This window comes from Saccostrea cucullata, unplaced genomic scaffold (assembly GCF_032062105.1).
Source record: "Saccostrea cucullata isolate Sc308-1 unplaced genomic scaffold, CSIRO_AGI_Scuc_v1 ctg906, whole genome shotgun sequence".
In the NCBI taxonomy this organism is placed as follows: Eukaryota; Metazoa; Mollusca; class Bivalvia; order Ostreida; family Ostreidae; genus Saccostrea; species Saccostrea cuccullata.
Window position 1 is genome coordinate 28,621 of NW_026934443.1, and position 14,389 is coordinate 43,009.

Below are 14,389 nucleotides of genomic sequence, written 5' to 3' on the forward strand. Positions count from 1 at the left end.
CATGTGAAGTCTCGGAATGGGAAGTTTTACTTCACCCTGAAAAAAGAAAATCCAATAGAGATATTAAAACAAAATAACAATGTACTAGACTACAAATGAAATGGCCTTATTTTTTTTTGAGAGTTCTGCTTGATATACTCATTACTGTAATCTTATATCTTTTGAAATCGGATTACGCTAATGTGTACTTGATGTACAAATTAAGACATATATTTGAATTTTTTTACGGAAATTTATAACAGTGTACTTAATTAAAGTGCTTTAAAAATATTTAGGAATACCACTAATACATAATTTAAAAATTCATTGAATGGCACATTTGTGTGTAAGGCCAATTCATGAATAAGTGATTGCGCTAAATTTTGAATATCCACGAAATTAGGTACACATAACGTATCTTGCAGTTCATTAGGGCAATGTAAATAGGCAAAATATTCGATGGTATCAATTTCAAGGACTATTTACAACAGTTATAAGGAAAGTTTGTTGTGAAAAAGCTTTTGACCTTTTATTTTTACTTTGATCTCATATTTCTTAAATGAGTGTATATAGCTCTAGCTGCTTCAAAGAAAAAGAAAATTGTTGTAATTTTTTTTTACTTTCATTCACTTTTTTCAATTTTTCAAGTTGCATTTGAAAGACCCATGGGCCGGGCAATCATGCCCCATAAAATATTTCTGGTTTACATTATATGATTTGTATTTCTGGAACTTTATAAAGTTATGGGTTAATCTTGACCAGGGGAAAAAAATGTCATTTTGTAAAAATAGGTTTTGACAAAAACTTACTAAGTGGATTTTTTTAAAGCAGAGGAAAAAGAAAACGATAAATTCTCATTCTTTCAAATCTGCAACTGAGTGTGCTTAGAGCTTTTTATATATCTTCAATATAGAAGTTTTGTACACTTTTTTTCTTAATTTTTTCTTAATGCTAGTGTATAACTTATGAAAGAAACAATATTATGAAGGCTTTAAAGTCCTTATTTCCAAATTCATGTCATGGTTATCAAAGTGTCTCAGCGCCCTTCACAGACACATTACAATGTAACAATTTCTCTTCTATTAATATTTGATGAGCCTGTTTTAACATTTATATAATAATTTAATTTGTTTCGGATAGTGAATTACACAAAAAGGACAATACAGATCCCTCAAGGTCACTGCTGGGTGGAGGGAAATAATGCAAGGATGAGTGAAGATAGCAACAAATTTGGACCAGTATGTACATTTAACAGACTAAACATTCTTCTATCTTAAAAAGACATTGACATATTCTAATCATATAGTATATTCCATGTAGCTGGTAAGGAAAATGAGCAAAATTAACTGGGGCAGGTAATTCTTTTCTCTGCTTAAAACTAGGACAAAAAGATAGCTTATAACAATATTACATTTAAATTCAAGCAAAAAATTAAATTAGTATTGATATTATCCTTGTAATCTTTTTTGGAGCAGATTCATTCCCAAGTTTCAATAAGCCCCAACTGGACCAAACTGGATAATGCAATTTTACAGATGGACACACTAACCTGCTTTGGATGTTACATCTTATGTACATTTTCTGGCTGAGTGAATATTAGTCATACTTTTACCATTTTACAAAATAAGTATGAATAGTATTTATATTTTTCAGATGAGTGACTTGGGTTGGTAATGATTTGGACTAACTTTATTATGAGTCTGGCATGTTGATGGTGTAACTTTCATGGATGATGCACTCTAAATATTGACCTAGATTTGCCTCGAATATTGGAACTGATAGACATTTTCTTAATAAGTGAAAAGGTCAATTTTTTGGAGCAGGTCCAGTTTCAATAACTTGAAATCTTAATTTTAAACCGAACTTGCATGGATATTGATTTTGAAATGCACAATGCTAGAAAAATATATTATGTGAGATTTGCTTTACTAATTGATAACATTAGCATTAAACAAAAAAAAATAATTATAAATGGCTCTTTACTCAACGTGGAGATGAGCCTTGAAATCTTTGATTACCTGTAATTGTTTGTACGAGTATAATAAATCATCTTACTGTTTATCCATGTGTCTCTTCATATCCTGTATGAAGTTTTCTCAGTAACTACTTATTCAAATGCTTGAAAATTTTATCACATCCTTTTATTTTGGCATATTACATGGTGGTATACAAATTCGATGTCAACTTCCTTTCTATGCCCCCGTAAACGAAGTTTCGGGGGTATATAGTTTTTGTCGTGTCTGTCTATCTCTCTCTCGGTCTGTCTGTCTGTCTCTCTGTTTGTCTGTTTGTCCTTAAAAACTTTAACCTTGCCCATAACTTTTGATTTAGTAGAGCTATGACTTTCATATCTCATATGTGTATTCCTTGTGACAGGACCCTTCTTTAGGTACCACCAAATTTGACCTTTTGACCTTGGCCTTGGAGGTTGACCCACTTTTACTTGAAAATTTTAAAATTTTACTTTGGCCATATCTCTTGAACAGTAGACACCAGGACATTTATACTTCACATATGTAATGTTTGTTAAAAGACCTTTCACTGGATACCAACAACCTTGACCCTTTGACCTTGACCTTGTAGATTTCAGTACTTGTGAAAAAACTTTAACCTTGGCCAAAACTTTTGAACGGTAAGGGATAGGGCTTTGATACTTCATATATGTAATCCTTGTGAAAAGACCCTTCATTGGATACCAAGAACTTTGACCCTTTGACCTGACCTTTGAGATTGACCAACTTTAAAAAAGCAAACCTTGACCATAAATTTTAAAGAGTTAGGGCTAGTGCTTTCATACTTTACATATTTGATCCTTATGACAAAGTTTTTCATTTGATAACAAAAACTTTGACCCTTTGACCTTGACCTTGGAGTTTGACCTACTTTTTAAAAAATTGAACGTTGACCATAACTTCTGAACGGTTAGGGCTAGGGCTTTCGTGCTCTACATAAGTATTTTATGTGGCAAGACCTTTCATTTGACACTAATTACATTGACCTTTTGACCTTGACCTTGGAGATTTTTAAACTAATAAAAAAAACTTTAACATTAGCTTACTTTCAAATTTCACAATTGTTTTCCAATGAGAATACCCTACGTTTGGTACCAATTAATTAAATTAGCATTTAAGAAAAGCTTAATCTTTGCTGTTGCCATAGTGTTTTACAAACACATCTTGTTATCCATGCATCTGTCCGCAGCAAATTTTTGTAATAATTTTATCAGCAACTACTCAATGCAGGAGCTTGAAATTTTACATTGTAGTGCACTCTCTCTTTTGGCATGCAGTAATGGTCAAATTCACTTTTATTTTTAATCTTTTCTACACAAAATTAGGCATTTCCAAAAGGAACATTTAAATTTTTGTTGTTTACAGTGCATTTTAATTTCGATAACTATGTATCATGGCCTTCTTTTCATTCTTAGGATCTAGTGGGTTTTGGAAATGTAGTAGCTAAAGCCACACACATTGTTTGGCCTTTGGAAAGATGGACAAAACTTGGATCCACCACACAAAATTAAGGAGGCTCGATGGTCAAGAGAGGTCTCTTGTGTGAAATATTGAATACTAGTATTTTTAGCATTTTTTTTATTTTTGTTGTTATTTTCTAAGCAGTAAGAATTAAAAAAATAATATATAATTTATAAAATAAATCAAGTTTTTCATCACTTGAAAAATAATTCCTCAAGAAACTCTTTTTTATGGGGAGGATCATAAATAGCCTTTAAATAATGACCATTGGGCTCTCTTAAGAAAATGATTTCTTTTACATACATGAAATAATAATCCATTCCATCCCCTTTTCCTGTATTTTCAGATCTCGTTAGGACTTATCACAGCCAAAGCAACACACGTGGTGTGGACCCCTCATCGCAGGAAACGTTTGGAGTCCATCGAAGCGCCACCTGAACGTGTCATCAAAGAATGCCACCGACTAAATATATAAGGACCTCTGTGTTATTAAAAAAAACAAATTGTGATTTTTTTGTGCAATGCGGTAATGTGTGCAATGTATTTGTAATGTTGATTTATGTGTGTTATGTGAGATGACAAAAATGAATGTGTATACATGTACGTGTTAAGAGAATTATTATATATTGTTCTTAGTGTGTGATATTAAAATATTTAAAACTACATGTATAACAATTGTTTCTCTTGTTTATTTATACACCTATGTTCTATAACAAGGCATGTTGTGTATAATTATAGTTCAGTTATATACAGATGTAGTTTGTTTTTATGCCTGGTGCCAAGAATTTAAGCTTTCGTGTTCCAAAGTCTTTAAATTTTTATTTTGTCCAATGTTTTTTCAACATTTGTCTATTAACATCTTTTACTATTCCATTAAATCTCAGTAATACCAGTATTTGGAAAACTTTAATAGCCAATATTTACTTACACATTTACTTATATTTGCGTATGTTATAAGGATTATAAAATTTTGTCACAATCTAGATCCACAGCATCTGCAATGGGTAAAAATGTTTGCTGTATACATGTATATATATTAATATGTAAACTTTAAGGATGTAATCATAAATTGTCTTTAATCGAAGAAAAATAAAACATTTGATTATTTTACATAAACAATGGGTACAGTAAAGGTATCGATGGTCAAATGCCCCTTAGTTCAATGTGTCAAACTTTAAGAATGGAAGGGCTGTGGTTTTTTTCATGCAAAATCTTACTATATTAAAGCACCCACAAGTGAAGACAAATAAAAATGGAGATAATAAACATTTTCAGTCTTAATAATTCATACAAACAATAAAAATCAGGAGCAGGGCAAATATGGATCTCTTAAACATCAGAGATGGAATCATGCAGATGCATTTGAGAAGTGAGCATCACCTTCAAACCGGTCACTCACATCCGCCTTGTGCTTTTGTCGTGATTTGAAAAAAGGGGGAAAATCCATGGCCATAACAATTCAGTGTGTATATAGTATGAAAAAGTCAGTCAGCAGTTTACATAATGATAGATTGTCATCAAATTGCTAAATGATGTTGACGTCTTTAAATGAGATCATTGTTGTTCTTGTTTCATCCACTTGTTTGTCAACAGCTTGCCTCATTTTAGATACTTGGTAAGTAGAGCATGCTCTTCCTCTGAATCAACTCAGACACAATCTCATATAGGTGATAAAAGGTACATTGCTACATAAGTAAGGGAAGTTGATAGGAAATTTGAAGTCAAGTAGTCAGGTACCCATTAACATATCTTTATACTAAAATCAAAATATGAATAATGATGGATTTAAATGTTACCCATGAAGATTCTGACAGATTGTTGGAAGACCTGGTCTCTCTCAAGAGTCAAGAGGCCTATTGGCCATAATTCGCACTTCAGCACATTGGCGAGGAAAAATCACAAATTAGTTTGAAAAGTTTCAATGTGGGTTGAAGTTCCTGAGGATACTTCCATATCAAACTGATTAACCCCTTCACTTCCGTACCGGTCAAATTGACCGGTGGCGCGTTAAAACACGACTTCGCGAAAATAAGATCTCCGTATCTATTTTGTGGTAGCATGAAGGTATATAAGCTATATATCATCTTTTTGGAAATTTTCTCTACTTTTAAAATATCTAAAAAGATTATATCTTGATTGCCGGTATTTAATCGATTTTACGTTGTAAAGACAAACGAGACTTTTTGAAAATGGCGTAATTTTCCAAAGCGATTGCCGATTTTCCAGACGATTGACAATTTTTTCCTGATTAACTTTATAAGAAAGCATGGTATATTAATAAAGCAAATTTTCTCTACTTTTAAAATATGTAAAAATTATTGTTATTAATTTAAGGTATATTTTAAAAACAAGAATTTTCTTGCACTTATGTGTTTTTTATCGATTTTATTCGTAATATTTAAACAAAGCTCAGTTTTACGTTTATTTCTGTGTTGAAATAGGGAAAACAAAATAAAGCTGGTAAAAGCAGAGAAAATTTCCTTTCCAACAAGCCCTTATAGACCTTCTTACGCTCAGTATTTTCTTAATTACGATAATTTGAATTTGTGACCTTTGCATAGTTTTTATGGAAAAATCGGTCAATATTTACATGTAACGTCAAGGTCGATATTGTTGCGTCTTACTCGAAACAACAAATTCTTTTATAAGACTTTTTTGACCATTCAAATATATTTTTTACTGAAATAAATGCATAATACAAAAAAATAGATTTCAAAAAACAAATATATACTTTCGTTCTGCCTTTTGTGAAGTGAATGTTGATTTATTCATCTACCTGTAATGATGTATATTTCATGAAGTGATATACAATATTGATAAAAATTGTAGATTTCCAAAACGTCGATCTTTACTAAAAAAAAAAATCAATCAGATTTTTAATGTTGTTGTATCTTGTTATACTGTATACTTATTAATTTGCAATTTAATTAGATCTATATTGAACAATACAAAAACTCGCATTTATAAATAAATACGACTCATCACTGTATGAGTTGATACGAATATTGAAATAAACACGTGTTTCCGCTTTGGTGTAAACATGATGGTGATCCGAAATCTGAACGTCAGTTTTCATGATTATTTCACGACGAAGATCATCACATCAATGAATCAAATAATACGGATATGCCTTTGGTATTAGCAGGTCAGAATACGTGAATATTGACTGAAAAGTTTAAGTTTAAAACGCAAAAGTTCACGTTCAAAAGAAAACTAAATGTACACATGTACAAGATCTTTATGTTTCAGTGTGCGTGTTTCGTATCGTTAAAGCCAATTTTGCATTGCTTTGGAACTTTGATGCTTTTGACAATCACTCGTAAGTTCAAAGTAAAATCAAAGTTGTCATAATAATGGATAGTTGTTTTCAGTATCATGTACCAGTGTGTACAGGTGTACATGTGTACCACTTTCACATTGAAATTTTAGGGTGCTTTCAGCATATGCAACAATACTTTCATCTGTGAATACCCACTTTCTAAGCCCACCATGAACTACGAGCGGAAGGTCAATTAATATGTAAGGACACCAATGAACAGGTAAATTTTTATTTTGGTATTGAAAATTTCTGTATTTCTAAAATTAAAAAAAAAATGAAGTCTAATTTCATTTGTGTCATTCTCATGATCTCGCATTCATACAAGTTTATAAACATTTGATTTATATTTTGAAAAATAAGTGTTTGAAACACATAATATACTTATGATGCTTGATTATTCATACAAAACCCATTATTTAAACATGTAATATCTATCTGAATGAATGCCGAGATATGGAACAAACTGTGTTTATAGACTGCTGTTGTATTTCCAATCTGCATAAAGTATGTGGTTAGAATTTCCATTTTCTCAAATTTTCAGACACTTTCCAATTATCCTACATCATATACATGGGTGGTCAAACTCACTGTATGGTTTATCAACACTCCCATGATCACGAACAGCCTTGCGCCAGGAATTTTGCCCTGAAGTAACATTGCAGTCTATTGTCTCCTTTCTTTTTACAACCCTGGCAGCCATGCAGGTATAAAATCTATGAAAGCCATGAAGGGACATAGAATTTTTAAAATTTATAAAAGTAAACCGAGTTCTTGATTTATACAATCCGTTCTCTCGGATTGACAATATGTTATAACAAATTGCCAATTCATTCTCACAGATTACCAATTCGTTCCCTCAAATTACACAGTCTGTTATCTCAGATTGTATAATTCATTCTTTTAGTTTAAATGATTCATTCCCTCGGAATGTAAGCCCATCCCATGATTTCGTTTAAATTATTTATCTGTACATATCGGATATGGTAATACATGCTTAAGAAATAGAATATTGTAGTATTTTACAACCTAACTTTTATTATTTACATATTACAGTCCAAAATGAGAAAAATACATGAACATTTTCAAATCCATGTGCTAGTACTGATATTTGTACAACAAAAAATCTTAGAAGTTTTTGTGTTACTTGTATATTAGAAAAATTGAAAGTCCTAGATAGAAAAAGTGAATATGGGTCCTGTGTATTCATAATATTTCTAAAATAAATATACGTTGAATTAGTTATGAAAGAGGATGGAAACGACCGGTTGCTGAAACAAAATAAATAGAATGCACTTATTGATTAAAATGGTTGGATGTTTCTGTACATACATGTATATGTAATGAAATTCAAGAGCACAGATTTCCAAAATCATAAGACTGACGTTGTAACAAATCGAGATGTTGAATTATCAATCTGTGAAAACAAATTACCGGTATGTAATTGGAGATCTCAAATTATGAATCAAGGGGGCGAATTAGTAATCCTTAAGATCGGATTGTGTAATTCAAGATCTCATATTATAAATAGAGGGAACAATTTAGTAATCCGTGGGATTAGATTGTCTAATTCGATTCGATATCATCTTTTACTTTTTTGAAAAATTGATGTGTCCCTTCCTGGCTTTCGTAGCAATCTAATGCCAGATTTTTTTTACATGTTGCGATAGCATAAACAGAGGTCTGGCTTTAGTCAGATTGCCATATATGCTATTTGTTTTAGTTCAGTAATTTTACCATGATGGTTTACTACAAGTTGTTAAATTATCAGTCCTGATACATTGACTTAACATAATGAATACAATTTTAATTTTAAAAGGAAAATCAAATAAATGTAGTAATTTTAGCATTCTTAATTTTATTTATAAATATAAATTTATATATACAATGACATGTATCTGTTTCAAAATACGTAAATCTTTTACAGGATAGAAGCTGATCAATTGTACTTGACAGCAAATAATAATGTCTTGGACAAGTCAAAGAATTTCCTCCAGTCTTACAGAGAAATGACAGTTGATAAAAGAATGGTGGACACAAAGTAAAAGTGCTCTTCAACATTTTGTTGAAGATTTCAGTCTGATTTGGAATTCATCTTGCAATATTTCTGTATTTGTATATTTGGATATAAGCGTCAAATTTTCAACTTATTGACTAAACAGTTTTGCATTAAATATTGCCAATGCTATCTATTATTATTATTTCCCTCCAAGATAACATGTCAAGTCTTTATTGTACCCCTTAAGCTCTGTTATACCAGAAAAATCTTGTAATGAAATCATTTAGTTTTTTTCTCTTGTTAAATTAAATCCATGAAAATAAAGATTATTTTTAATGTCATCAAGAGAATGGATTTCTTGTTTAACAAAAAGATAGTATACATGTTTTGCTAGGGCTTTGTAAGAAGCAGACCAGAATTCTTTGCTTGCAAACTTTGTCATTCGCCATTTTTATTACGTCAACTATTAGATGATTTATCCATGTCTGAAGCATTTCAAAATTGATATTTACTTACAGTTTAAAGCAGAATTCTGTACTGATATGACCTTGACCCCCTGAAGAACAAGAGTGTCAAGGTCAATTTTTAATACAAAAATGTTCTTTCATCTTTATGGCCCATATCTTAAATACAATATCATGAAATATACAAAAAGTGTCTAGAATTTGTCCAGAATGTGAAATAACAAACATGTATATAGCCAAAAACTTTAAAATGATGTTGCTTAGCAACCACTTAAAGGTCATTAAACAGATATTTGAACTAAAATGATGCATGGATATTGCAGTTCTGATCCCTTCTTGAGAGAATATTCAGAATTTTCCATTTCAGCATCCATTGTGTAAAATTATGGCAAGAATATTGAAAAGTGTTGAAAAAAATTGATGAAACTTTTGCACTTATTTGACCTTTGACCTCCTAAAAATAGTTCTAATGAGGTCAAACTTTAAGAAAATTTATCTGTTGTATGTCCTTTATAATTTTATGACCTCACATCTAACTTTTATATGTGCTGGGATGCATAAATGTGTCTAGGATGAGTAAAAAATGAAAATTTCTGCCCGAAAATTAAAGAATTCTGCGTTGCTTAGCAACCCCTTTTATGTAGTTATATGCAGAATTGAAAAAAAAGTTTATGTTTCATGTAGTACAGTATAATACTCTTTTGTGGGTATATCCTAAATTTCCTATTTCAACATACATCATACTTAATATTTAGCTTAAAAATGAAAAAGTATCAAAAAATTCCATAAAATTTTGCACTTAATTGACCTTTGACCTCAATTTTTACTAATAAGGTCAGTGGTTGAGTATCTAAACAGTCATAAAAAATCATTTGTAAGAAATTTCCTACAAAATGGTGTGCATTATGCCTAGCTTTCCCCTTGGATAAAAAAGTTAGAAATAATTTAATAATGTCATGTCAAAAGGCCTCCAAAATCACGTAAAATGCGCCGGAAGAGAAAGGGTTAAGCCTTCACAGATTTATACAGATTTTCCTATAAATATTCCTTTGTAACCCCAACCCCCCATTGTATTATTGAGGAAAAGTTTTTAAAAGAAATTCTCCGAAACTTTGATTCTCCATCGTGGTTCCATCCTACCCGTTGGGTCATCATTTTGAAAAAAAATATTGAATTTACATTTTGTAAAAAAGGGAAAAAGGGACTTTTTAGTGGCAACATCTAATGTGAAACGGAACGTCAGTTTATGCATCCAAAGGACTACTCTTTACGCCCCATTTTGAGATTCGAATCCATTACCTAAAGATCAACTCTTTATTATGTGACTGTAAAGTAGAAACTCTAGCTCTGTGCCGAACAGGCAATTAGTGCTAAATATAAGCGCATGCGGTACATAATGCTATATAAAATCAAAGAATTGTAGACAGAAAAAAATCAGCTAAATGATCGATCCAACATTTTTTCATTGGTAATTTCAAAGTCATCAAAGAGGCTTAGTTTAGAAATTTTATGAAACATATTTCAGTAATACTTTCATTCAAGTTTCTCAACAATTTTATGTCTTAAATACACAAATCATGAATATGTAAAAAGTTGCTACAATCATACTTAAAAAAAAATATATCTAAGGAGTGACAATTCATTCCATCAAAAGTGAAAACCAACAGATAAAATTATTATATTTAATGTTTTATCTTTATCGTAAAAATGACACATCCTTTCATTGACATTACAAATCATGATAATGAAATTCTATACACAAGCATTTATTTAGTTATATACAAAGTTGTCTATTCTAAATATTTAATTTTCTTAACTTTTCCTCCATACTCAGCAACAAACAAATCATTTTTATTCACACATAAACCAAGTGGATTCTCCAGATCACCGTTATCTATATAACGGAGGAACTGCCCGTTCTGGTCTAGGATGTGGATACAGATGTTATTATAGTCTGCTGTCAGGATCTGACTCTGGCTGTCTGTTGTGATACCACAGGGATTAAATGGTTTGTTCTTTGTGGTAGAAGGATGACCAGTGTATCTAAATCGGAGTTTTCCAGCCTGGTTGACCACCACTACAGCACCAGCTTCACAGTCAGCCACACAGATATCCAGGTTTCTGTTCTCATTGATGTATTTAATGTAGTAATTTCCTGAATACAGAGGTTTACCCTCCTCATCAAACTGGATTGTTTGTTTCTCTATGGAGCCTGAGTAACGAACAACTTTGGATTGTGTTTTATCATCACTGTACATGGTAACCAGGGGATCACCAGAGGAGGTGACACAGAGACTCAGAGGTGTCCAGCCCTGTAATCTGATCATCTCCTCTGTCTGTCAATTCTTTACTTTATTCACAGTTTTTTCTCTTCCATCAGAGTACACTAGATCTCCATCACCCGTCACTGCAATATCAGCTGGCCATCCACCTGATTTTGTTTTAACTGTTTTGATAAGAGAACCTTGACCATTAAGGCATGTCATATCATTGACTTCTCCACTTGTCCAGATTTCTTCTTCATGGAGACAGACAACAGAGCGATGGTTTTTATACCCATTATCTAGAGTAGTGGTAAGTTCTGGTTCTTCCAGCAGTTCTCTGTGTGACTTCTCTACTGCAAGTGATCCAAACAACTTGTAAAACTGTTCTCTATCTACTGGATTTGGATTAAATATTGGCAGTGATATCTGAACTGGAGGAAGGTTACTGAATTCTCTGTTTCTGGAGCTGTATTCTATGGTCATGGACACTTCATTTGATTTTTCAATTTCAATCAGCTGGAGCAGAGTTTGTTCAATAAGAGACTGTATTTATTTCACCTCTTCTGCATGTTGCTTGAGAATGTCAATGTGTTTTCCTTTTAAATCATCAATTTCTTTTTTCATAGCATTGATGACATTGTCAATTTCTCTGTGCCATTGTTTGCCATGTTCTGTCACGGCTGTTGTAAGTTTTTCATATTCTCCATCCAAGTTAGCTATCTGTGTTTCTAGATCGTTTGTGATTTTTTCGTATGTTGGAGAAATAATGTTTTGTAATTCCTCTGTATCTTTTGCGATATCATCTTTCTTTGAGTTGTATATTTCTGAGAGTTCTAAAAAACTGTGCCCTTTATGTTGACTTGAGGTAAAACATGAAGGGCAGACATGAATGTTACATTCCTTGCATTGTAAATCACAAGTTTTGGTTGGATGTGTTGCACACTTTGGATAAATCAAGGTTGATTTTCTTTCTTGGAATGGGACAATTTGATGTTTGTTATAGTCATCAGCAATGTGTTCTCCAATACAGGGTTTACAAAGGTTGACATGACAGAAATCACAGTACATCTGTACTATAGCTGTCTCACACAAGTCACATCTGATCACATCGAGGTGGGGATCCATTGTGACTCAAGTAAAGTTCTAAAAATAAAAAGAATATGTGATAATGAAATTCATCGACTATTTAATAAAATTATTTCTTTCGGTCTAAAGCTTACTGTTAACTTGGTCATAAAATGAAATAATATCTTTAACGTTAATCTTCGATGACTTTTTCAGCTTCGTCGAAAAATATGCAAACCGATGTGGAGAGACAGTTGTCTGTTCTCCTGTATTTCGATTCTTTTAATTCATAGTTTGTAACATGTCGCGCTCAGTGCAAACCGCCATATTGACAGGCACGGATCCAGAATTTTTTTCCAGTGGGGACCACCCAGTCCAAAAAAAAAATCCAATCGCTGAAATTTCTTGACAAGCAAAAAAAAAAAAAAAAAAAAAAACCTAAACTCGCCCGATCGTCAAAAACCTATTTCGTGGGGGAGGGGGGTATTACTGTTGACTACTATTCCTTAAATCCTTCAATTTTCATTACCATTTCACACATATTCTCGTTTACCAGGGGGGTCAGCGTTTTCCAAGGGGTTCCATGGTAACTTTTTTCTTGTTTTAGTATATACATTTTTTAACTGGGTAAATTCCAGAGAGGGGGAGGGGGTCCTGACCCCCCCCCCGACCCCCCTCAAGATCCGCACATGATGTGTGTGGGGGGAGTGGAGGTGTTTTTATAAAATTTTAGCATTTTAGAAAACGATTCGCGTTAATCCAAAACTAACCAAGGGATCTTATTATTATAAAAACGTTCTATTTCTGTGCATGTGTTAGTAATTACTCAATAAACACAAATTACGCTTGAAATTATGTTGATTCTTTCATCTGTTTCCATGTTTAAATTGTGGCACATGTATGGAAAAAACCCCAGAATAGTGAAAATAGGTACACAAAAGTTAAAGCCGCTTAGTCCGATTCTGATCGCGAAAAAAATATTCGCTTTTTTTTCTTGAAAAATAATTGTCTATAAATTTCAACTTTTGTCAAATTATATCCCCAAGGTCTTTTTCTTTTAAAAGATATCAAAATTCAAAAGTTAAAAAAAAATTTTGTTAGGCCACACAAAAAATAATCCTATGTTGATATCGCCTGAAACCACCTTCGAAAAATTAAATTTATCGCTTATATCTCATGAAAAACAAATCCGAGCATTTTTTTTTCACAACAAAGTATAAACATATACCTGTACACGGACAACATTTTACCCTTCGTTACTAAACTTCCTTAAACAAATATCTGATTTTCCTTAAATTGGGCTTAATTCTTTAAGCATGCCAATTAACATAAAAATTACTATGGATTATATTCAATTAATTCCTTGATTTTTAAAATATATATATTAAGACTTCTACGAATGGAAAAAATACTCGGGTTTGATTTTATATTCATAATTAGATAAAACCGATAAATTATTTTTTTCAAAGGTAACTTCACAACAGATCTTAAACTCTTGTCAGGAAGTTCTGTTTGTCAGTAAGGTTTTTGATCTATGTTTTCTTTGTAAGGATTGTTGTAATAAACTATTAAATCAATCTTCTAATTTATTTATATACATTTTCTATGTAATGACGTACTGTTATTGTGTAAGATAATATGTGCCTGTTTCGGATTAAGCGGCTTTAAGAAAGACCGAAAACGTATTGCTATACATTCCCTGAAAGCGGTCTTTTGTTCGAAAATCCACAGTCCGTAGTACGGTGTCAGGTGTATGAGATTCCGAAAATGTTCATAAGCACAATCATAGAATGGATTTTTAAATTAAAGTAACACGGTCAAGTTGAAAT

The 14,389-nt window shown here is 32.0% G+C and overlaps 1 protein-coding gene, 2 long non-coding RNA genes and 1 pseudogene across 4 annotated transcripts in view; 2 read left to right on the forward strand and 2 right to left on the reverse strand.

The window, feature by feature from the left end:
• Nucleotides 1-14,389, reverse strand: part of LOC134240727 (tumor suppressor candidate 2-like) — an 86,574-nt gene that overhangs the window by 14,305 nt on the left and 57,880 nt on the right. The window lies entirely within an intron of this gene.
• Nucleotides 1,104-3,912, forward strand: LOC134240728 (uncharacterized). 2 transcript variants are annotated; one of them, XR_009986510.1, is made up of 3 exons: nt 1,104-1,217; nt 3,407-3,524; nt 3,809-3,912. It is a non-coding gene; the product is annotated as an uncharacterized LOC134240728 (long non-coding RNA). The 2 variants fall into 2 exon arrangements; XR_009986509.1 differs by having other exon boundaries at nt 3,799-3,901.
• On the forward strand, nt 5,808-9,382 carry LOC134240747 (uncharacterized). The gene is made up of 4 exons (XR_009986512.1): nt 5,808-6,597; nt 6,882-6,991; nt 7,313-7,475; nt 8,696-9,382. It is a non-coding gene; the product is annotated as an uncharacterized LOC134240747 (long non-coding RNA).
• On the reverse strand, nt 10,972-12,668 carry LOC134240720 (uncharacterized; annotated as a pseudogene).